The 26,808-nt window shown below is 39.2% G+C and overlaps 1 protein-coding gene across 10 annotated transcripts in view; it reads right to left on the bottom strand.

Moving 5' to 3' along the window:
• TBL1XR1 (TBL1X/Y related 1) overlaps window positions 1–26,808 on the bottom strand; it is a 118,018-nt gene that overhangs the window by 66,659 nt on the left and 24,551 nt on the right. For 7 of the 10 annotated variants that reach the window (XM_055816998.1, XM_055816995.1, XM_055816996.1 and 4 more), the window contains exon 2: window positions 121–185. The gene's annotated coding sequence lies outside the window, so the exon portion shown is untranslated. The other 3 variants (XM_013295580.3, XM_027780397.2, XM_055816994.1) reach the window with 2 other exon arrangements.

The following is a 26,808-nucleotide window of genomic DNA, read 5'->3' as shown; positions in this document are numbered from 1 at the left end:
CAATCCACTTATGTAATAAAAAGTAGTTATTCTAAAAACGCTATTTGCAACGTAAGCTGGCTTACAGTATATCGGCAGGAAGGAACTACACAGCCTTTAGTCAGTTAAAAAGGTACTTACCATTGGCAGTGCATTGATATGCAGAAGTTTTCCTTTCAGATGCCTCTTGCCACTGAAGGGTGATGCTGACAAGGAAATGAGACAAAATAGGAAACATTAATATTTAGTATTTTGAAAATGGTGGTGTTAACACAATAAAACATTATCAAGTATGGGCCTTCACAGCTCTTGCAGCCTACTCTGTTCAAGGAGCCAAGTGATTACCACTGAATTTGTATACAGCCCAGAGCAGCAGCGATCAGGCACAGAAGAGCACACAGACGTGAGGTTTTGCATATATCCTGCCCTACCCACATCACACAAACTGTTCCTACGGGGAGCCTGAAACACAGACCTTTGAACAAATAAGCCTGTTGAATGAATACTTAGCACCATCAGACCTCTAGACAGTTGCGCCCATTCAGCAGGAGTACGCACAAACAAAACAATGCATGTATAAAAATTCCTGATGTCTGGATTTTGCATTAGCTCTCCAGAAAAAACTTCAGGAAGTTAACTAAGCAAAGTAGGCAGCTTATAGTATCTTCTGCCCATGCCAAATTTCTTCTGGAAATAAACCTCAGCTACCAACTTCTAAACATTCTGGAAAAGCCCAAGCAAAAATCAGCATTCCAGTAGTTTGACTTCCAAAATGGTTACATCCACTGTGAAGCAGTTAAAAAAACAAACAACAAAATGAGAAATCTCTTCTCCTAACACATATTGCAGTAAATAACTCCATTTACGTACACAGGTGTGCCTATGCACCCAGTGAGTTACCAACTCCTGCAGTGACCTCAGTAATTTAAAAAAAAAAAAACCAGCTCATACTAGCTGCTGGCGACATTTGACAACATATACATAATAGAAATCTTCCTAGTGCAATATGAAAGAGAAATCTTTCCCATCAAAAACTGCACAAAAACGTAATCCAAAAAAATCCATGCTCTTCTTCTACATTTTAGTAATTTTCTTTACATATCAATAATAATTTTACACATGTAACAACAAAACAGTTAAGTACAAGCAAACACATTTTGTTGTCCAAATAGATCTTAACTCTATCCACTGTAACATCCATTTTTATTATGACAACTTGTATTCACACTAATATTTCTGAGTGGTTGCTCTCCATACAAATATTGCCAGACTACTTTTCTTTAGGAAATAATCTAATCGCCCACTCAAAGAGCAGAAAGGGTGACAGATGGACATGGGTGACTAATAAAGTATTATCAGACTATTTTTAGATTAAACTATTTACAAAGCATCCGTAAACTGTGTTAAAAAACTTTTACTATGAGTAAACAGTAACTAGGGTTTTCAAGGCTCATGATCAACACAAAGTTCTCATATGCAATTTTCAAGCTCAACCAGTAGTTAATGGTTTATTATAAAGCCATTTTTGGACACAGGAGAAAAAAAAAAAAAAAAGTGTTACAGCAGTCAAGCTTGTTTTATTCTTAGGACCCCACTGCACCACCAAGGTGGGCAGAAATGTAACCTTCACAGTGCAAGTGAGAGACACAGCAGTGGATGCTGAACAATGCAGGAGGAATGCTGGGAACTGAAAGAATTTGCAAACATACTCCTGTTTCCTTACTTAGTTGTACTGGTGCTGCAGAGATTATTTAAATAGGCTGAGGAAAACTCCACTCCTTGAGTGGCACGGTTTCTTATGCAGAGTTACTCAGAAAGTTTCTTTTTTTCCACAGCCAGAGCTGCAGACCAACAAAGAACAGAAAGCTTTATCAACTTGCTCAGCCGATCCCATTAAAACAAAGAAAAAATTACTTGCTAATAACAAGAGTTTTCCTTAAAAACAGAACAAACCACCAACCAACAGTCCTCTGAGAATAGTCTAAATCATTATAAAAACTGCATACAGAGAAACGCAGAGGACTATGCTGTCCCGTTCCGAGTGTGACGCTTGGTTTATTTCATTTGGGAAGGAACACGGCAAACATAAATAAAAGGATGATTGCACAAACATAAACCATTTTCTTCAATGAAAAAAGGCTTTCTTTAGTACACACTGCCCAAACTGTCTTCTTCCAACACCTCTCTGCCCTTGTGCAATCTTCTGAGTGCAGTACTTCTCGTCAAAGCCAGAGAGGGAAACCTTTCCGTCTGATCCGTGGAAGAGGCTTCTTGTCCTTCGCTTTATATCTAAACAGGGCAGTGACACGGAAAGAAGCTGGAAGCAAAGACTCAAGAGAGCAGAGAATGAGAAGAGAAAGGGTTCACTGACTCTGCTTCATTCCTCACTCATGTTAATTGGTTGTAGGCTCCAGTTTTAAATAAGGGCGCTTGAAATGACACGTAAACATTTAGAAAACTCTGTGATGTCCTTCTTCAGAATCAAGTACTGAGTACAAATGCCTCATCGGCAGCTTTTTTCTTTCCAAATTTATCCTATTGGATTTTGTCATTTTGGCATGTACCTTGAAACAATGCAGATGACAGCTATAATTTATTGATTTTAGACTATCTCTTGCCTTTATATACTGACCTGCTACGGTGATTTAAACAGCTGCCCAGGTGTAGTAAGAGCTACACCTACGTGACACTTAAAAATAACCCACCAGATGCCCTTGAAGTTGATAAAGCACACCTGGGGAACACACAGTAGCTTGTGAGTTTGGTTCCTTCATCTTGGAGGGGCTGGGGGTTTACTGATGACTGATGACTAATGCTCTCAGCGTTGTCTGAATACTGCTGCCCTCGACTTAAAAAGAAGTAAGATACTGCTATGGGTGTACCGACCTGCTCCCAGCCAGCACTCATCAGCTTTCCCCACACTGGGCTTTTCTGCAGAAGAATGATACACCTGATTGCCCGTGTCCCCCTGTTACACCACAAGCAAACACTCGGTACAATGCCCAACATCATCTCCTTGGAAAGATCATCCCGCTGCAGTGCACGGAGTGGCAGCACTGCCTGCCTGAAGCTATAAACTTTTGAGACCTGCATGCACACAGAGGTGGCAGAAAGGTCCAGGCAAACAGGTTGCACAAGACAGGCAGTTCCCATCTCCAGGGCCAAAACTAACATGCCAAACCAGCTACCAAAAAAGAAAATACCAATCCATGCCACTAACACAGACTGGGATGCTGTTATCAACCAAGTAATAAACGTGTGGTACAAAGACGAAACCACAGATAAAAACAACCGTGGCTCCGCACAGTGACAAATCTGGTTATAAACACATAGCACAGATGTACGCTAATGTTATTTCTTTACCCATCTCCAAACATAATCAGTTCAAAGGAAGGATTTGTCTGAAAGTTATTTGCAAAAACATTTAATCATTTTCTTCCAGAAATGCCATTGTTTATGCTATTTTTTTACCCATCCATTACCCTGGGTTTGTGCTACAGCTATTAACAATGTTTTCTGTGTGAGCTTTGAATTGCTTCTGCTCCTCATGTGGACTTCTGCACTCATGTTTTCCTTTTAAATCCTCTTAGGATTGCACTGTTTATACCACTTTCTGAGATTTTGGTGCTATTTGAGCTCTAACAATAAATTTAGTCATTAGATATTGTGTTTTGTGAATTACAAAAGCCTTCTAAGGACACAGTATCTTTTAGTCTAAATTATCCTCGAGTAGCCTGCTTTTATCTGGATTCAGTATCTGGAAAAAGCGTCCCAATTGAAATAGAATTAAAAATAACTAAACCCTGGATATTCCCTTCAGTAACTAGGCTGCAAAAAGCATCAGACAATAGTTTTAAAAGCCTAAATTGAAAACTAATCACTCCATTGAATCCTTCCTTTCATTTGGTTAATAGGCATACACAAAACTAGCGGTGATTCTACCACCGCCGTGCTTGGAACATAAACAGAGAAAATCAAAGTTATTTCTTTTAATCACAGTTCCACAGCGATGTATGGCATTTTTGTAAAACAATTCAGCACTTCTACAATAACATCTGCTTTTTAGTTTTAACAGAGAAGCTAAACTGAGACAAATGCCAACTCAAAAAATTCAAGAGAAACAAATACATATGGGGGGTGGGGGGTGGGAATCTGTACCGCACACAAGACAGCATTAAAAACTGTCATTACCTGCAAACAACTGGTAGCAATAGGGTTCCTAGTGACAAAATAACACACCAAGACTGCTCCAATGCTCCACTCTGGGAGCACGCAGTGGCACAGCACTGGAAGCACGCTTGGATGAAGGGGGAATCACCGAGGGCATTTTACAGGAAGCCTCAACAGGGAACAATCAAATATCCAAGACCTGCACAGAGAGATATCCACCTATAACGCTAAACTCCACCTGAAATGGCTCTTCTCTCTCTCAATTGAAAAATTTTTATTTCCTGATCATTTTCCTGTTCGGTCTTCAGGCTTTTATTACATCAGAAATAGGGAAAAACCTGACACAAGCCAACTTTCTGGATGTTTCAAAGAAGAAAGACTTAACTTACAGATTGATATCACGTAAAAGTTGCACAACTTTCCACACTTCAGAAATACCCTTTCATATAGCAAGCATCTGTATGTCTACAGACATATGTGAACCAACTATAAAAACAAAACAGGATATCCGAGGGGATAAAGAGTAAGTACTGGGTAAGCAGACAACAGCATACTGGACAAAAGATCATCTGGATGTAGGAACTATTCTTCGCAAGTGCACAGAAGCAGGATCCACTGTGCAGTGCGAAACACAGGGAAAGCTAGAACACAGCAAAAGAATATTGTAGCAGCTATATACAAATTTAAACACCTATTTCTCTGAAAGTAAAAAATAGAGGCAATCACAGAAAATAGCTTACAGCCCACTGAAAGGAAAGGATTTATATAGAATCTTAGCAATCTCTATTAAAGACAGGTAACACAAAGAGTAATCTTGTATCAATCAGTTGGTACCATTGGGGAAGGAGGGCGAGCCAGCCCTGCTGCACCATGATTTCACTTGCAAGGCATTTAAATTAAATTCATTAGTAAGTAACCCAATTCACATAAACTGAAAGATCCTTGAGGATGAAGTTAAATCCAGTCTAGACTGGGAAACAGTATAAACAGTTATTACTCAAAGCATTGAGCATTATGTGAAGGGACTGTGGCCTCTAGAGTACTCACAAAATCCCACCTTCACAGAAAGGCGGCCCACCTCTGGAAATTCAAGGTAGTTTCTAATTTGTGTTCCTTGTTTGCTTTCTGAAAATAGTGGACATGACGACTAGTGACATACTGGTAATGACAGTAGCATATTGCTAAATACTTTTTTTTGTGATTTGATTCCGGAACTGAGTTTGAAATTTAAATTCATCACTGCAAGATTAATCAGAGAAAACACTGAGAATAATAGCCTGTCAAACAGAGTTGTCTTAGCAGACTCACCTCAAATTGGAAAGAGAAATCTATTTTTTTTCCTTGTGCAAAAAAAATAAATCTGATGTGTATTAGGGGCCACTCTTGTTAATCTCAGTAAGTTTATTACAGATTTCAAATATACCTAAAAACTGAACCAAGACAGAAACAAAAACATAAGACTATAAAAAAAAAAAAAACACCCACAACATAATAGATCAGAATTTCTTTTTTTTCCATTCAGTTTCCTCAAGGTAAAAAGAGCCATATTTCCCATGATACTAATGCAGGGTGATCCAGCTTGCTAAATCAACTCAGCCACGCTGCTTGGTGACAACCCTTCCCTTCTCCATGCAGAGCAGGTTAACTCAGATGAACCTTCACAGCTGAACGGAGGGAGGCACCTGCTTTTGTTAACATGGCAAAGTGTTTGTAGGGAATTGATAGTTGCAAGGTTACCAGGACTTTTAAACTGGTTTCTAATTTGGGGATATGGAACAAAGCTCAAACTGCTTCCCTGGAAAAAATACCTTCTTCCCTTTCCCTCCTTCTGCTAATGGTTCTGAATATCCAAAACCACCGACAAGGCAGGCACAAAATATTCCTCTGCTCTGGGATTAATGGTGGCCTTGCAGAAGAACCAATCTAGATTATGGCAAGCATCAGAAATCATTACAGTGGGGGCAAAAGCAGAACTGTACATGTTTCTTAAAAAGCTTAATTTACTGAATTAATTAGATTTTGGTCTCAAAGTGCCATGCTTCGGGAGGGGAGGATACATGTTTTAAGTAGACTTCACATATGGAACTGGGCTCAAAATGTTTAAATAAGGTGGTGTCCAAAAATAACGAGAGGACATGACAATATCGTGTTACTTTAACCCTGATGAATGTAACCACCTTGCAAGCCCTGTCTGTGTTTCCCTCAATGTCAGTCCTACTATCACCTTTACTTTTTTGGGCAACCAGAAGTCAAATGGGGCATTCTTTCAAAGTAAAAGCTTGATCTACATTTTTGTCGAGCCAAGCTAATGAGGTGCAGAGGACATTTAGACAATGCAGCAGGACTTGCGTTCTGCTGCAAGACACAGCGCTCTGCAGTTTGACGTCAACAGGCTCAAGAAGTCCCGCTGTGGCCACTGACCCTGAACATCGGGTACACCCAGTGTTGCTGAAGCTATGGCTCTCCTCCTATCTGAGAACACGTTAGGAACGCTGGTTGCCTTCCACCTGCCTTCTGCAGAAGCGCCTTGCAGGTATTTGCCCTTGCAGCAAAGTATCAAGTTTATAAACAGATGTACACAAAAACATTTAAAAAAATCCACCTTTACTTGTGATATTGGGTACATAAAAGTAATAGTACAGTCTGAAGAATTAGGATCCAAGAATTATTTTAATATATCCCTCAAAATTATACATTATTTTTAATACTCAAAAGCACTTAAAAATCCATAGGTATGAAAACATTTTTCTGGAAACTTAAAAGTAATACTAGAGGTCAAAAGTAAAGTCTGATGCAGCTTGGGCTCATGTACCCCAGATGTTCCTGGGATGCAGTTCCCCTAAAATAAGGTGTTTATAATGCATTCCAGAATCTTCCTAAAATTATTGTTACTATTATTATTATTTTGTGCAAAGCCAAAGAAAAATGTATGCCTCTCACACTGCCAAAAAAAGGTAACACTCACTGCCTTGAAATCATCCATTAAACACATCAAGGAATAATAAATATTTTTTCCAAAAATACTGCTCATCAGAAGTTACTGTACTTCTGCTTACAGTCCCCTCTCATTTGCCCAGGAACTTTTCAAAACTGAGTGACGCTTGGTGTATAATGTACTTGCGCAGCAGCACCATCCTTCTATAAAAATTCTGTGTCTTGGTCATATTTTCAGACAAATAACCTACAGATTAAGCTCTTTCTCTGCAGGTAAACCTGTGATTAAGCAGCAGTTCAAGTTGCCCAAGATCAGGTAATAAACAAGGAATTTCTCCCTTTTTCAAACCTCCACATCCTACCATCAGCAGACAATATCACCTTCCCTACAAACCCTCCTGCCTCTGCCTTTCCCATGCTCCCATTACTTCTCTAACAGGATAAATTTGCAGCATTGTATGAGGGCGCTGACTCACAAAGAGTTAAAAACCTACCGGGAGAGGGCTGCCCTTGTTCATGCACTGGTTGTCTAGCCATCCCGGCTAAGAGGACAACTTATTCTAACACAGCAGCTACTGAACTGTGACAAATTGCAGGCTAGCGTATAGGAAAAAAGACTGTGCCCTGCCAAGGCAAGCTTTCCTGCTTCACAAGCAGGTAAGCCATGCCTGTGGCAGGGGCTAAAAACTTTGAGGGCAGAGGGACAGCACACTCATCCCCAAAAAAGTTGCCTCTTGTCCATAAGAGCTCTGAGGGTGTAGCTCACCTGAAGGCTTTGGTTCAGTTTTATTCTCAAGTCATCCCCTAGCCAAAACCTACCTGCCATTGTGTGGGGAGACCCTGGTACCCTGCATGCACCCACTCCCAGCTGGGTGTTCTCACCACTTCCCTTCCCCTAAAAAACGGAAAATAGTAGCTTTCTACCACCCAGCTCCTGAAGCATCTCTCTGCAGGGTCAGAAGACAGGGAGAGAGAGAACACAGCCCTGAAAGGCAAGAAATGCAGGAACAGCCCTGCCCTGTTAGCCCTGTTGTCAAAATACACCTCTGTTTCCAAGGGATGCCTGGTGCCTTGGACAGCAATGGGGATCCCGGCACAAAAATCGCATAGCAAACACAGAATGATGTACTAGGTAATGTGAATCATACCAGAAATAACATAAGACACTAACTGTATAAAATATATATATATTATTCTGTTGCCTTTTCAAACCACTCTGCTACCAACGCTGAGAAACTGTTTGTCTGTCACATTGATCAAACAGGGAAATAGTTGCACCGATACTAGATGTATACATGGAGTAAGAGACACCAAAACCTGTTCCAAAGAATAAGCAGCCTACACTGCTAATAAACATAGCAAAATATTTACTTTAGCTACCTGGTCAAGGAGAACAGCACTTATTAAATAAATCAAAGTCATTAATCAATAGCAGCATTAGACATGTAATGATGCCACTTGGTTCTTCACCTGTTAAGCTTTGTTGGGATTTTGTTTGTATTTTGAACAACAGGACCTAAGCATGATTAAGGAAAACAAATTTGATTCATCAATGACAGCATATTCAGAGGATTTGATGAGCATCAGGAAATGAAGCCACAGCAGAGAAGTCTCACATAAAGACCGTCACTAGGCTATGATCAATTGATAACAACCTACCGGTGCCCTTATTCAAGTCTTTCATAAGTAGTAAAGCAAGGCTTATCTACATGTATTAAGCTATTTACCTCCCGTCAGAGGTGGTCTAATCTGGAAAAAAAATAAAAACAAAAAAATCCCCAACACCTTTCCTAAAAATGCTGCTCATTATACTGATTAACATTTCAATCATGTTGAGCTTTCCTGTAGGAAACTCTTTTTCCTTATAGCAAATGAATGCAAAAAAACTGAAGCAAACTTAATTTGTTGCCAAAACGAGGGAAGTCAGTATTTTTGTTTCACTGGAAATACTTTCCGTTGACTTTCCTACAGTCATTGCAGCTGTATAGCTCAATTTATAGCCCCTCTGAACTAACATACTACATGTACAGAGCAACACACAGCAGGTGTTGATCCTACAAACAAGTGAAAGTGTGATTAGATAACCTATCATGCCACTTTGCAAAGAGTCAAAAAAGTGAAAAACTTGCTAATGTTAGTAGCCCAGCACCTTGTATTTTCCTTTACACACGGTAAATTTTATCCAAACAAAATTGGAAGAGACCTGAATGAGACCTGAAGAGTGGCCACACCAGCTCAGGCCAAAGTGCTCCCCAGCCCATTACCAGCAATGACTCAAAGGCAGATGCCAAAAGGAAGAAAGAAAACAGCACCAACATGATCTAGTCCTCTAAATAATCTCCGAGCCTCCAGCTGTTTTCAACTCAGATTACTTTTCAGAGCACAATTTCTTTGGTTTCTATGTATTTAGTAACCTCAAAGGAATTATCTGCCATTAACATTTTCAGTCCCATAAACACTTAGCATCTACCTCTTCTGGTAAGCAGTGTTACAGGTCTACTCCCAGCAACAAAAGAATAGCTTGCGTCCTTCTTTACAATTGTATATATCTGCCTCTTACCAGCTTAACCTGACATTCCTGTAAAAGAAAGGGAACCTCCGACCCCACTCACCCTCTCCGTGACTCTCCACAGCTCTCAGTACACCCCACTCCCACGCTGCAGCTTTTCCTTCATCAGTTGCTGCATGGAACAGCTACCTGATCTCAATACTTCATTTTGATACGATAACTGCACACTTTGCATGGGATTAACTGAAGTCTCCCACGGCATTTCCAACCCTCCTGCCCTTTCTGATCTTTCTAGTGTTACTGTCTTGACAGGGTGGTCAGTAATACAGATCTACTACGGATCACTTGTATACTACCACCACGCACGCACACACACACACAAAAAAAAGGCACTTAATACATTGTTATTGAAGGTTTTCATCTCTAAAAGTATTCACCTAGGAGTGTGAAATGGGGATTGAGCATCCAACATGTGAAATGTTAAAATAATGCCATTAAATTTCAAGACTATTCTTGAAAGAGCATCTACTATGTGCTTATCAGCATAAATTCACACCTACAAAAGAACTGTTTCTTATGTATTAGTTTTTAATTCAGGAAGCTATTAACTTCTAAATCTTATCTCCACAGTAATCTGACTAATATTCTTCTTAGTGTCTCACCCTTCCACTCTTATTTTCTCTTCTGTTCCTCAGTACAGCTCCCTGTAAACAGGGTTAACAGCATCTTTTTTTCTCTGTAATCGGTATGTCCTAATAGTAACTGTAAAGGATGTGTCAATACTATCAGGAATGACATGAATTTAAGCTTTCTTAAGCTCTTCTGAAGAAGTGACACTAAATTCACTGTCTTCAAAAGTATCCCAGAAAAAAAATTATTTTTTTCAAGCACGTTATTTATCATTTTCAAAATCAATAAAAAACAGAACTAGTTACTACCCTCTGCATTAAATGTCTTTTTACACTCAGTGAAAGTCTACTTGGTAACTTGGAAAGCTGTTAATGGATCAGGTCTCAGATACAGGTAAGTAACATCCCTGACCAGGAGAAGAGTCACAGCAATTTAACAGAAGCAAAAGTCAAAGGCAAGAAAAGATTTAAGTTTTAGATAGCTCTACTGAAGACAGCGTAGCTGGAAACACATTTTAAATAACCAGGAAAAACTTTCCCAAAGCGAAATCATACAGCTGAAGAACGGTTAACAGAAACAGCCTATGCTATGGGGCTCCTGTTATTTTAAGCAAGAGCAGTAAGGACTCTGGAAGGAGTAATTTTGCCTAAGGAGACATCTAGTGCATAACGTTTGATTTAACAGGGCTTTCCCCTTTCTTTACTTTTTGATTCTTATCTTGATTGTTTCACACCAGGAATCTGAAATTGGCTGGCTGTGCATCCTGCAAATCTCGCTGTTCAAACTAGCATAGGCTGAAGATAGGATTTCACCATTTGGGAATTTCATTTACAGAATTCTGCCTCTGCAGTTGCCTGCAGAATTCTCTACAACTGCTGTCATGACTTCGTGAAAATGGTGCGTTTGGGGCCTTTTCTTTTAAAAAAAAAAAGTCAACTCATACAAGACTGATCAGACAAAGTAACAAAGACTCAAGTCCTCTAGTCGTGGTCTTTGGGGGGGAAAAAAAAAACCCACAAATTCTTTAATCTTCCAACTTGTGAAAGACAGAAAATTTACCCATACCTTAATATTTAAATATGCCAGATAGCTATCATCACTGAAACCACTTGCTCCTTGCAAGTTTTTTGCTACTGTGATACAGATTTACTAAAGCATCCACAGACTAGCCTGGTTTTCATTTTAAAAAAAAAAAAGTCATAAATGCCAATAAATTAAAAGAAAAAAATTTAAAAATCTCCTATGCCTCCATTTTCAATTTGAATACAGAGATATTTAGAGGGTTTTTTATTAATGAAAAACAAACTGGAGGCCTGTATATTTTGCAATTTTCTTTTGTGATCTTGCTAACAAATTTGTTGAGTATTTGTCAGTTGTTTCCTTGGTTGAGTGACGAGTATCAAACACACACATTTGTCAAAAATACTCCACATAGCAGAACTATTTTGTATCACACATGTCAAATACTGGGGTCTGGTTCATCTCCAAACAACACTGTACTATTTTAGTCACACCTAATCAAGGGGTTTTCTTGCCTTTTGTATTTAAGCATACTGTTTTGAGCATGCTTTTTTGTCATGCGTTTCAAAGTCAGCACCAGGATTTTAAAATGAAACAGTATGATGTATTTAGTACTAATATATACGCAGAACCTATACAGCACTACATAATAAATGCATAGAACTTGATAGCCCAAAAGTTATGTATCTTCCATCAGCCCACAAGTAATAACAACAACCTAGGTTTACAAGCTGCTACACTTCAGAAGAGACTGTTTACCAGATCAGATAAAAACAAGGTTCAATATACATATTTTTTTTGTTGCATCACACTGCACAGCTGCAATCATTTATCAGGCTTTTTCCTTGTATCTTCCCATTCTTATCACTGGCTAAGGAACAAGCAAAATCTTGGAATTATGAAAATGTCTCAAACCCTAGCACTTCTGACCCATTTAACACACAGCAATTTTTTTTTACACCAGCTTTATCCAGAAATAAATCCGCTTGCCATATTCTCACAGGAATACTGCTACTAGACTGATTTTGACACCTTTACAGAGAAATCTCATTTGACTCTCCTGGACTACACATGTAGCAGGCTGTGTGCACACACCACACACACACACACACACACACACACACACGGACTTTCCAACTCCCACAAAAATGAAAAGGATGTTATTTTGTCAGCAACATTTGTAGACTAAATAAACGAAGTTTAAGAGCAATTAGCACTATTTGTTCTTTTGTTAAGTTATGATAATTTCCTTGTAGTGTTTGTTAATGCAATGATTCAGAAAACATTACTATTTTTATCTTTTTATTCCCAATAGTATCCTCCTGTAAAGTAGTAAAAATAATTAGGAAACTACATTTGTTTTAGCCTGCGAAGAATTATTTTTTATTACTTCAGTTTGTAAAAACTTTACTACAAAATTCCAAAGTGACTCGGACAAGTGCCATTCTCGAAATGACACATCCTAAACACTCTTAGCACATTTTGACGATCCTGGCTCCACAGACCAGCCACAGACCACCCATGGCCTCACAGGGCAAAGATGACTGTGGATGAAGGCATGCAGCCACAGCAAAGTGCAAACATTCCATGCCAGAAGCAACAATAGCATAAAGCATTACTGATACATGTATAGAAGTTCTCTATGAAGCCTCCCATCCACTGCATAAAATTCCACTGTCCCAGCACACACTATATAGCCATAACCGGTACAATACAGAAACAGACATGAACTCTAGCAACATGGCATAATGAAACTCAGTATATGCGCATATATGATGAGAAACGTAAATAGAGGTTTACTTTCTGGCTTGCAATTGCAACTTTGGGATTCTGCTTTGCACTTTTGAGCACATAATGAAATTGCCAGTAGGGTGATTTGATTTCACCTGTAACTCTCCACGTAAAAATCTCTCATGTGGCACATTTTAGAAAGAAGGATGTATTTGCCAAATAATAAAGGCAACATTTGCATTTCTTTTGATTAACAAAACAGAAAGTTATTACTGAGGATCCAAGTGTCTGCTTATTCTTAGTTACCAGAAGACTTGACCTGGTGAGGTCATTTCAACAATCTTATCTGAGGCACTCCACCCAAACTCTTCTGTGATTTGGGTTTTTTTTTTCCTTTTTTAAATTAACTACTTCTCATTGCTAACTATGTATTAACAATTGTATGAAACAAGTTTAAAGGAGAAACATTTCCTAAACCTCCCAACAGACAGCTGCAGCCCTGCCCTTGCTATTGCCCCATCAGCTGAATGAATTACCAAGATTCAGATGGGTTTCACTGTGGCTCCTCACAGCCTGAACATGCACAGGAGCATTTCCAATACCCTCTTGCAAAGGCAAGGCATGGGCATTGCCTGAGGTAAGCAGCTGAGCTATTTATGGCCAAAGAAACCCAAAAAGCCAGAATGGAGGCATGGTGATCTTAAAAATTCTAGTAAAGATACAGAGCATAGACACCTCTATGATACCAATATCAATTAAGTTTAGATCTGGAAAATATTAAAATATAAACCCTAGACATCACACAAATTTTAAACCTGCTGCTTATTAGTTTAACCTATAGAACAAAATAAAAATAAATCATAGTGCCTAAAAAGAACTGGAGTGCAGTAGCTTCAGCTCCAGTGCATGCTGGCCCCCAGAGCTGGGCTGCACTGCCTCACCAGGGGAATCACAGCATGACGGGAGTAGAAAAGAAGAGGGAACACCACAGAGGCATTTCTGTTTATTCTTTTTAAAGAGTATTTTTTCCACCTTTGCCAAAAATTTCTACTTTTAAAAAAATATTTTTTTTTTAATTATTACTCTTTAACTGAAATTCTTCACTGTTCTGACAACAGCAGAACCTTGCTGTAACATCTTTGGTGTGTGCACTGATTATTATTCTCTTAAGAAAACAAAGTTCTTGCAATTATACAGTTTGTCTTGGATCATATAATTTTAAGGTTGAGATTAAAAGACATTGGTTGATATCAACCAGATCTGAGAGGAGGAGAGAAATCTCACTAAACCAGCTGGCTGAGTTGGATGGAGGGGGTGCATGTCCTCTGATACACACCACATTTCTTGTAAAAGCTCCTTGATGGAATGGCTGCAACGAGTCACACGGAAGACCCTTCAAGCATAGGAAAACCTTCAAAAGTCAGGAATGCAACACCAATTCACAGGAAATCACACATAACTATTTCCACTTTCCATAGAGTAACTTATGGATTGCTAGAGGCAAGCAGGCAAGAATAACTCACAACACTCTCTCTCAAGTCTTTGAAAAGTAATGATGGTCAGACTGTCAAACTCTTTACAGGTTCAGAAGATAAATCTGGCGTTTCAAACTGACCTAAACCACACACAGAGGCAATGCACTCGGGAAAGGACTGTGCTGTGTGCTCAGCACTTACACCGGGACAGCTGACCCCCACAGTAGTTCAAGCTGGCAGAGCTGAGCCCCTGGCAGCAGGAACAGCATGACTCAGCCCAGGGTGTATTCCATAGATACACCACCTGTTATGACCGAGTTTAAGTTTTCACTTCAAATTCAATTTAAAATTTTGACAACTTATACCAAAATCTGATTTAAGCCACTCTAATAATTTCAGAAAAATGAAATATTCAAGCAATACATTAAGTTCTAAAGAAAGCTAAACCCCTGATGGAACTGCTGGAAATCACAGACATAAGTGTTCACAGAAAGCATTTATTAAAAATGTTAAGTTTGCATTCAACTAGCTTCAGTACTGTAAATATACTCCATACATTCAAGGCTGAGAAGTTTATCTGCCAATTATAAAACAACAATCCCCCACTCATTCTGAAATACCGAAGAACAAAATCAATTCATTTCACTACTTATAAAATAGTACTTTTTCCTGGTTTTAAACGCACAAGTTGTCATAAATAGACCCTCTTTATCCAGTACACTGCAACAGTAAAAACAAGTGAAGATTTTGTGCATTAGATACCCGCTTTCACCTAAATATGGCTTAACACAGTAAATAAAGAACATGTTACTCATCAACTTGCAACTTCATAAAGTCATGAAAACTTAAATAATCTGTATAAATGAAGGCTAAATTATGTGCTTTAACAAAAGCAAAGCAGTAAATCAGCTGATTAGCAAAAGAAATACCAGTTTTACTACAACTCAATACTAGTAGCAAATTAAACATTTTAATAGATTGCAGCAGTTATTTTCTCAACAAAGTTTGATTTCTCTAAATGCAAAACAAAACTACAATCAATTACTTCAAACAAGGGCTTCTACGTGATGATTAAATTGTTTTCGCTTTGAACCACCCCGGGCCTAGCAGACATTTCTGCTAGTATTAAGTAGTCAAAAGTGTAAATTAAAGCTTGAAAGACCTCCTTTAAAGCAACATCTATAATAAGCCTTGACATTCAAAGAGCAGTCCAGTACTTTCAAAAGGAAAAAAAATTAAATAGGGTCACAAAGGCATGCAGTAATAGGTAGTCTCTCTGTTTCTGGATGAGAGTCATTGAAAACAGATCCAAGGAAAACCCTAGCAGGACATACCCACATCCTGAGGTGGTCTGTGCTCCTTCAGAGGTAAAACAGGGAGCATAAAATAAACTATTAAAGACGTTTAACTACTCTGTTCTTACAACCATGTCACAGATCAGGAGCTCTTAGAAGTTGATATTCTGGAAGACTAACTTCTACACTGCTGAACAAAAGAACATCATTTATACAGTGATAGCATCTATTACATTTATTTGTACTGTGATGGCACCGGGGTCCCGACTGTGAATAAAAGCCTCAATGTCCTAAGCAAAGATATAATATACCTTTAGTTTAAGGATAAAGGCAAATTCTGCAGAGATGTAACACAAGGAGCACAGAACTGCCCCAGCGAAGTGAACAGAGCAGCAAGGAGTAGTAATGGGAGGTGATGGACACCCCCCACTGCACACAGTCGAACGCTCAGAAACTGCGTGTATAGCAAGGCTGATTCTGCTTTTCAAGGCATCCTGAACCTCTCCAGACTGCTAGTGCTGACAAACAGAGGTCTAAGCTCTGATGTAGGGGCAGCCAATCACTGAGCATCCCCTACAGCAGGCAGGGCTAGAGGCTACGCAGAACCAAAAGGAGAGGGTCTTCACAGAGGGTGTCGCAGCCCTCCTGGAGACGGCAAAGGCTGTGTGCCTGCCACAAGTCTACAAATCATGCAATGATAGTGCTCCTGCCAGAATTTACATTGAAAAAGAGAGATTCATAATATCCTCTACACATTCATCTTTACACTAGGGGAAATCAAATCAGCGCTTGAACAAAAAGAGCACGCCCTGAACAATGTACCTGCAAAGTGCATTCTCAGTTTCTCAGGTGTTGGAATTGTTCCTTCTCCTGTCCTGATGAAGTACTGCTTTATAAATGACTTTTTAACATATATCAAATTGTCAAATATCCACAATGTATAAGCCTGATCTATTTCGCAATAGTCAATTTTGCAACCTTACTTCCAGTGATTGATATTAACACACCACGGATCACAAAATAAGAAATACAGAGGTCAATATTTAGGCATTGCTAATAATTAGAAAAAGCAGTCTTACCCTCTTAAGGTTTTGTTTTGCTTTAAGTTTACCTTTATCATTTAATTCTAATCCAGCAAATATTCAATATTCAAATAAACCACAAAAATGTACCCAGACTATAGTAATCTTCAAGTAATTAACACTAAGAAAGGACAGAATAAGAGGGCAACGGCCACATAAAATCACCTATCTTAATCATACCTGCAATTACTTTTGCATCCTGTATGCATTCAAAATTAATCTTTTTGTACTTTGCTTGTATAATTCATATGCAGCAGTGCCATACTCTCTCTCACTTCTGCAGGCAAGTAAGTGTTCCCCAAAAATTCCCTTCGGATATCATAAAATCTCAACTCATTGACAAATAACTTTTACATCTCATCCAGAAGTTTCTTTACAGTTCCTCCTCTGTATCCCTTCTTGAACATCAGTAAGAAACCCAAATGACCAGACCAAGAGGACTGATTTTAACTACAGTGTCAGATTAATAATAAAGTTGTTCCCATTTGTACAGTAGCAAATAAGGAATCAATAACAATATAAAATACATAACTTACTAAAAAAAAAAATCTCAGAAACCCCCTTCTGAAATTTGGTTTCACTGTCTTACATCAAAAACGTGAAGGACCCTGAAAGATCAATACAACCCGTAAGATACTAAGGTGCAGAAATCAATAATTCAGTTTTTAAAAAATATGGTAAATTGTACAGTGGCAAACTGATATAGTCAAACGGATCTTCACACAAGAAACAAAATGGGTTGTAAATTAAGCACTTCTAAACCTCCCATATCTTCAAATAGGGAATGTGTTGAAAACAATGCATGCCAAAAAGTGTTTCCTAGTGGACATTCAGGATTTTCTCATTTCAAGTAAAAAGTTTTATTAAAGGAATGTAATCTCTAAGAATTTCTCTCTGGGCTTTTTCCCTTATATCTTTTTAATTTTTAAAGAGCTTTCTGAAAATTCACTTTGCATTGAGCATCACTGGTTGGGGATCCTAAAGGAAGAGGGCAGTACCCCTTTGATCAGCAGATACAACCCTTTTGCTAGCTTTGGAAGGATTTTGCTTGTAGTGGCTTGACAAATCTTTAGATCACAGCAATAAAGTCTCATTTCAGATCGTTCCTGGTTTGGAGACATTGGGGATTCATGTTCTGCCAAGTCATTCCTTCTGTGGAATAACTAAGCTCAGACACTGGAGCGCCTCAGCAGAATGTGCATAGAAGGATCCAGCAAGATGGGACCAGCATCTAATTGCCACTCTGGCTCCATCAACTTGCTGTCAAATTCACTTTTATTCAGTTCAGTGCCTGAGAAATTTCCAAACAAGACAGAATGAATCTGCCAAACCTTGATGTACATCCACACCACAAGGACGCTTACTGGACTGTTTCTAAGAATGGGACACCATTTGGGAAAGCTAAGAAAACAACTCATTAGAGCACCAGGAGAAAATCCTTTTTGCCTAGGACACTGCTGCACCACGAAACAGAAAATGCTATTAAACAAAAATTACCAACTGCAAACAAACACAGATAATTTACAAAAAATATCTTTAATTAAGTGACAATATAAATTACATATGCAGACAAACTAGGATGCCAAAAGGGCAGGGGGCTTGCTGCCCCACAAAAATCAAGCAGCACAACGGCTACTATGTTTTGATTTTAGCAATAGACATTTAAAATAATCTAAAATTGAGGATGTAGTTGCCAAAAGGAAGAGACTAACAACACATAAAAAGAATAATTAAGACTGGAGAAAAGGAGTTTATCAAAGGCACCTGCTATCACAAGAATAGAAATGAGATCTTTCGAAGCCCTGAAGGACTCCTTACAGAAAAGAAACAAGAAAAACTATTAAAAAAACCCAAGAAAGTGATCATTACTGATTTGATCATTTTAGCACACAGAGATGTGCTAAAGATGGTAAAGACTGCCAAAGGGATGATAAAAAAAAGGGGGGGGGGAAGGAATGCTGGTGTCCTCTATTTATCTTGCCTATGTGACACTAGGCGCATTCCCTGTCTTTACTGCCTGCACCCAAACCCCTGGAACCAGTTGGTTCTGCAGCAGCTGCATCACACTCACATTTCACAATCACAGTGCTTCAGGAAAACAAAGACACCAGGGTGTAAATACCTCTGGGACTAATGCATCATCTTCTAAAAGATTTCCACCGATTGCACTGTTGATGGCTTCAGCCCCAAGATAGCATTACTTCTTTATTCAGAGCAGAAAATGCACTATATCAAAACAAAGCAAGAGTTCCACTGTGCTTTTCCACTTGGACCTGAGAGTTGTTTATTCCGTCCTTCTCCCTTGCCCATGCGCACTACCGAGTACTTCAGCTGCCTCTCTAAAATATTATGTTCCCGGAATAGAGGTTAATCAAACATACCGAGTGCATTCTTGACTTCCACAAATTAAACAGGTATCTGTAAAACCCAACAGTTTTTGTACCAATTTTACTTACAGAACTTAAAACTCTCACAAAAGGATACTGTTGAAGTGCTCTACTGTAGGTATCTGAGATACAGTGTAAGTATTATTTTAAAACAATCAGAAATCCTATACATACCTATTCATTTACAAAATGATCAAAACCAGTGAGAAGTTCTAAGGAGAGGAATTTAATTTTGTTCGTTCACCCCCTGCATCTACCAATTCCTTCAGTTCATGCAAGAATCTCCCAAAGCCTTTGGAAAAACCAGAAGAGCCCACTGGGTAAGGATGGAGAGAGCACACATTATTTAATAACTAGGAGCTATGTATGAGAGACCTTTCTAGTTTTATTTTTAGCAGAACATATCTGTTGGTAGAAAGACCGTATTTTAACACCGAGAGGAATGTAATGGGAAATTTATGTTAAGCATACAGTTCTTGCAGGTCATAAAGATTGTATCATTATCCTCCTTGGACAGTAATTGGCAATAAGACTACACACTCTTCTCTTAGTTTTTGTTTCATTGATGAGTTGTGAGGAAAGAGAAATGCTGTTCATCCAACATGCTGTTTATTTAATACTCAGCTTTCTTGAACTCTTCTTCTTATGCAAAGCACAAATGCTGATGATCAATTATTTTAGCAATCATAATTCAAGCTGAAATTTTACACTCTGTAAACACATTATCATGACCACCACATTATGCATCTGAAAAATTCCAGTTACAGCAACAGTTATACAACAAAATGAACACGTTGCATCATATTTATAGTAAAATTCTGTTCTGGCTAGATGCACAAGGGTTTTTTTTTTTGTAACAGTTAAATGAATGAAGTACATATACAGGCTGAATGTTTTTCTCTGTGGTATACAAATGCACACATTCATAGACTAAAACATCCAGGCACTTGCTTTAAATATTTAAAAAATGAAAAATATTTATACTTATCTCTAACAAGAAGTTATTTCAAATATTACATGTTAAGTTTTTAAAATTCAATTATCAAATAAGAGATGTTAAAAGAGAGCTGCTGTCATTTTTGTAGGAAAATTTCCTGTGAACTTCATCACATTGACACCAAGGAGAACTAAGTTTTTCCAAAGCAACCAGTAGATCTTTGGGAGCAATCTAGAACGCCCTCACACTTAGTGGGTGGCCTAATACATCCCAAAATGTAAGTCTATAATTAAATAAAAATTCGCAAAATTCAGTTTAGACTTTTAATGAGAACACTTAATGCACATATAATGGGGTGTAATACACATACTGCATTACATTTCACTGATAAACCGTAACTTTTCAAATTGACGTTTCATGAAAATGCTTAGCAAATAGTTTGACATTTAATGCTGCAAATAATAGTAAAAGGCTAAACAAGGAAAAAGCGGGCCTGCTGCAGAAGGAGGTGGATGATTTAGTGACAGCAGATGGAGATAAGGCTGAAGCTCGTATCAGGGATTAGTTGATACGACCTGACCCACAGGACCAGATGGGCTGGCTGTGTCCAAGGGTGAAGAGAGCCAATGCCACAGCAAGGCCACTGCCGTGTTAGAAAGGTTGTGGAGATTGAGGGGGTCCTCGAGAATGCAGAAAAGCTGATTTTGTGCCATCTTCAAAAAAAAAAAACCAGGAGAACATTAGAGGCTATTACCCCAGCTTTAGCAAGGCTTGATACTGCCTGCCACCATACTCACACATCCAGTCTGGGATGTTGCCATGGATGAGAAACCACCAGATGGGTAGAAACCTGGTCGGATGGTTGGGCTGCATGGGCAGTGGTTAATGGGTTCTTCAGTTACTGACCTGGAGGCCACTAACAGGTGGGATACTGCAGCCATCTATCCTGGGACCTGGCCTATTCAATGGCTCTGTCAGCGACTCAGAGAAAGCCCGGAGCGCGCACCCATCAAGCTTGCAGGTAACACTGGTTTGGGGCCAACTAGCAGCTACGCTTGAGGGCAGGGCTGCCATCTGGGGGGACCAGGAACTCACTGCAATTCAGCAAGGACAAGCACAGAGTGCTGCTCCAGGGAGGGAAGAGCCCTTGCATCGTCCTGGTCGGGGACCTACGGCCAAGGAGCAGCTCTGCTGAGAAGAGCCTGCAGGTCTTGGCAGGCAGCAAGCTGAGCACCAGCCAGCAGTGTTTTGTACTTGCTGCCTTCTCGGTCTTACAATGGTTTATTCTGTCTATTCATTGCCTTTAGAGTACTTGACTTTGAAACTTTAGTAACACTATTACAGCAGTTCTTTCATAAAATAAAGCAGCCCTGGTAGAAAGCATGACGACAGCATGTCCGTGTCCAGCAGGTACTACTAGCTGCGAATTTCTTATTTCCAGAACGTGCACTCCGTCTTCAGAGAGAGCCAGTGCAAAGCCTTCAGCGAAGTAACTGAAAATTGTGATTCCTATGATTAAGCCACAATTGGCACTTTAAGGGGCACATTCTACTGTGCATGCTGAAGTAAATACTATGAGCATGGAAGTGCCAATGGTGACTGCAGCGAGCATCTACGGAGTTCCTTGAATTTGTCTTTAATTCTTGTTCCTTATCAAGCACATTAAAAATCAAGCAATTGCTAAGTCCAACAAATACAAGTGACTATTTGAATTTTCATTAATATGGTACTTAACACACAAAACCAAATTAATTTATTTCTGCATGCAAAATCTGAATGCACTGGAGAGACAGCGCACGCTCTTGCACGCTTGCAACTGAGCAAACTGTTACAAGTTTACTGGAAAAACTGTACACTGGGCATATGTAATAGGCAATTTGTGAACACATAATTGCTATTTCTAACCCAAGCCAAAGCAAATCTATCCAAGAAACATGTTCATATAAACACATTATTTTATATATACGTATATATGCACACACACTTTTAAATATTTTATATAGAAACATATTTTGAAAGCATGAAAACCAAAGCATACGGGGCACATAAAGAGCCCTGCTTTGTTTCCCCTAGATGCAAGGCAAGCTAAGCACATGTGCCCACACTGTAACCAATGCCCACCCCCCAACTTCCCTCAAATTATCTTCTGCCAGGAAAACAAAACAGGAGCTCACAAAGAGAAAATCAGAAGTTAAACCATCAGCATCTGAAGGGAAGAAAGACGGGCAAGAAACTTTTAACATCAGTGTCTTCCCAAGCTTGAAGAGCAGCCCTACTTTCAACCCATCCATGTTGTTAATATTCAAAGATATAACATTCATTGTACAAGCACACTGAACTAAGTGACATATTTTAATTGTACGAGCAAAAGGCTTCTAGCATTTATGTAGACAAAAATCAAGTTAAAAGTTGTTAAAAGGAATTCTCTTGAAAACTAAGGTTTAAACCACAACCTGAGGCTAAAGTAGATTTAGTTTGGCAGGATGATGTTTATGATGTTCCTACAATTTTGACATACCTGTAAAATTCCCCTTTTCTTTATAGCTTAGTATCTGTTTAGTGTAAAATCTCTTCCCACTGTAAAATTCACTCTCCCTAACATATAAAAATCATAAACATTAACAAATAAAGGTTTCAAAAATAAACCTATTACATATAGCTGAGCAATACTTTGCAGATCACAACATACTCTCTTATAATGGTTGTTCTGGAAGAAAAAAAAGTTAATTAAAGCATATATTTAGAATATGAGCTGAAAAACTGACATACACCATCATTCAATTTCCATTGCCCTTCAACAGAAATCCTCCTAACCAAGCCTGGGCAATCAGAACATCTACTCGCAGAAAGAAAAGCAAGACCATTTTACTTCTTGAAGTCTCAGTGTAGTTTTCCAGGACTCCTCCTACTCTAAACAAGTGGCAACAAAAAACTAAGGTATTCTTATTTTGACAGTGTTTTTGCAGGTTTGGAGACTGAGATTGTACATCTTTAAGATGCTCAAGTACATACATATACAAGATGAAAAACATCAGTGCCACTCATTAAAAAACCCACACTTTTTTACTTGTCTATATGCCTCTATCTTTATATAGACTATAGATTTAACTAGCCTATATCTAAATTTCTCAATTCTTTTTGCACAGCATTTCTAAAACATGGCCTATTTTGTCCATCCATACAACTGAAGTTCTTATTCAGACTTTCATTATCTCATGCCTGAGCTTACACTGGTCCTGGCAAAAGCAAGCTTGCCCCACTCAGATCCACTTAGGATCCTTCTGAAAAGATCATTGCCTTTTGTCTTGCCACATCTCTTTGTACTCCTTCACCAGCTTCACCTTCTAATACCTCAAACGTAACACACTTACAAGGCTCCTCTTAACAGCCAAGAAGGGCCTTTGCACTTTGCTTATCACTGATTTGGTACCAAAGAGCTTACTTCAGCTACCTCCAAATGGCTAACGATGCACTTGATGTATTTTCTAATGAGCATCAGCATGCTTTCTCACATAGTGCTCATTATGAGAGGTGCTCACAAATTCACAAGTCTCCTTTGAATCCCTTTTCAAAAGCGTCCTTTTCCATGTCAGCTATGAAAACGGTGTGTTCAGTAGCTCCAGGTGAATTTTTCTTCCATGAATATATATATAATGGCTTTCTGAATTCACATAAACTTTCAGCATTACCATGTTCTGAGGCAAAGAATTCTTCAGGAATATTCTAGGAAAAAACACCTAACTGTGCTTATTTTGGACACCACTTTCTAGTTTCATTTGATGCTGTTAGTGTTTGCATTAGTGTAAGGGCAATCACTCACTGATTACCTTCAACATAATGTTCCCAGTTTTGCAAACCTCTCCTACCATCTCACTCAGCTGTTACCGGGTGCCTGCCCCCCAAACTGAAGCCTACTCATCTGTTAAACAAAACTCTTCCACTGCTGATTCCGAGTGCAGAGATGACCTTACTTGTGAAGCCAAGCAGATACTGCACTAAGTTTCTAGCAAAGACTTAAAAAGAAACAAACGTGTTCTCTTGTTAGCAGGACTGGCTTCCGCAATTGTTCTACCTCAAGGACATGAGATGCTGAATCCAGTGTACAAAGAAAGGTGTCAGCACTACTAATTTCTGCTGCCAGGAAAAGAGAGATGTTCCGTATTGCCCATGGCAGCAGAAGGGAAAGGACAGGAAGGGATACTGAAGACTGTCAAATCCTCCCTCAGCTGCTGCTGTTAGTAAGTCTCCACACCTTGTCTTACTACCGTGAAAAAAAGAATTAGATTTCTCCCAAGGGTTGAACTTTACTGAAGATGACAAGGTAGCTGTGATGAACCAAAAACCTGCAGGGAAACCACAGACCTGATTCCCATGCACTTTGGTAGCAGCTCTAATGCAACTGTTGTTAGAGCCTAATCTGCCCCCTGGTCCAAATCATTATTCTACAGCAGCGGGAAAAAACTAGCCAAGTTCCTGCTATAGGAACTTGACTATATCTGTGTAAGAAAGTTCAACGTGCATACCCTCCATTAATCCAAAGCACAGCAGTAATATCCTAATAAACTTCTGTTTGTTTGTTTGGGTTTTTTTGTTTTTAATTCAGGAAATCCTTTTCTGGTACAGGTGTCAACTTGACTGAGGTACGAATTAATGAGATTCCCTAGTACTGGTTTTCTTTCCTTTGAGCATAAATCTCTAAGAATTTTAGTAAACACACTGAAACGTTTTATGGTTTCACTGCTTTATGGTTAAATAATTTTATATCCTTTTCTGAGATGTCTCGCATCTGTTTAAAGAACTACTGCCTACTGAGTCACAGATTTTTTTCCACACTCGACCACTATTTTTCAGTCTCCAAAAGTAGTAAGATAATCATTAACTATAGCATCAGGGAAAATAAAAACCATGCTGCCTCACTGAGTTAACATTGCACATCCAATAAAAATCATAATTTCAAAAATTATAAAATCATTCAAACAATCCTCTTTGACATTTCCCATAGTTTCTCTTACTACACTTAGCCATTCTTTCACGTTTCTCTTAACAAGGCTTGCATGAGATGACCTAGTTTATTTGCACTCCTCCCAAACTGTGAAGTAGAATGTGTTAACACAAACCAAATGGTCCCAGTCATTTTGAAACAAGCTTCTCCTCTGCCAGCTACTCACCCTCCACCACCTCTGTCTACTGCCTTGACACTTTCCAGCCATTTTTCCTCCCAGGCCTTTGCTGCCATATCCTTTATTCTCAAATCTTGCCACCCAAATGCCCAGTACCTCCCTGGGGTTTTTTTCCTGGGCTGGTTCCCCTTTCTTCTCCCTCCCAGACCAAGCCTTGCACTCCCTGGCAGTCGGGTTCCACTTTATAACTGCTTGCTTCTCACCTCTAATGCCACCAAACACAGACACATGGGAATCAGTAGCCCAAGCTCCTATGAAGCCAAGCGCTGCTCATCAAGCTGGCTCTGCCTGCCCTTTAAATGACTGCACTTTGCTTCCCAGCCCTGCAATCGGCCAGCAAGCACAGCCCAGCAGCCACTGTCGGTTAACAACACGGCTTCCCACCCTGTGCCTGTAGAGAGCGATGGAATGCCCTGGGCATGGGAGAAAGCCCAGCTTGGATTCAGTGTCAAAACACATAGGAGAGGTCAACATATCACCTATCCCGCTGTTAAACAGGAAAGTGAGTGCTTCATATACCGATCCAGTGAAGGTGTCAGTGCCACCCCTGGCATACAGTATTACTCAGGTTACTATTTTCATCTTCGCTACAGCAGTATCTATGGTGAGATAACAGAACCAAAATTGCATAGTATAAAATAATGGGGGGGTGGGAAGGGTGGGAGGGTGGAGAAACAAACAAGTAACAGCAGTGAGGAAAAGGGAAAAGGCCTTTAACACTTCTGTACTGTTGTGGCTTTGTTCTGCTATTCAGAAAAAAAAAAAAATATTAAACAACCTTGCAATAAGCTGCCTGAAGCAAGCTATTTTCAAGTTTCCTCTAGTTTAATGACTACTCATTTCCTCACTCCAGAGGCATACCTCTAAGTGCCACAGGCCATACAGGAGCAAACAACCGCCTGTGGTAGTTAGTAGGAGAATATGCAGTGAACACTCGCCTGTTAAGTGCAAGCTGGAAGGACAGATTATGAATTGCCAACAGGGGATCCAGCAAGCAAATCACAGAGAGATGTAAGAGTCTGCCTTTCATACAAAATAACTTTCATTTCTTTAAAATTACCTTAACTGTGCATTCTTATGTCAGGTGTTCACATCCAGAAAACACTGGGGAGTTTTCTTCTTTATTAAGCAAACTCTCTTATCCTCAAGTTTAATGGAAGTTGTTTCAGCTGTTGTGAAGTTTCAGAGGACATCAGATAAATCCGCAGGAGCCTGGAGTCTTACAGCCTGGGACCACGGACTACCACCATGCTAAGAACAACAAAGGAACTGTATCTAGTGTACCTGACCCATGGTTGTGGCCATAAAATACATTTCATCCAGCACACTCATAAATAAATGCATCAAGTCCACAACAGTAGATTGGTCCACCATAGAAGGACTGCAAGGACAAACTTCACCATGCTTTTTCCTTTTATATCTGAAGACTGAATGGCTTGAGAAGGATACTGAGAAATACTGTGTCTTATTCCAGTACCG

The sequence above is a fragment of the Falco peregrinus genome, chromosome 12, assembly GCF_023634155.1.
Source record: "Falco peregrinus isolate bFalPer1 chromosome 12, bFalPer1.pri, whole genome shotgun sequence".
NCBI classification, from domain to species: domain Eukaryota; kingdom Metazoa; phylum Chordata; class Aves; order Falconiformes; family Falconidae; genus Falco; species Falco peregrinus.
The sequence above is the reverse complement of the archived record's forward strand: the minus strand, read 5'-3'. Positions and strand labels throughout refer to the sequence as shown.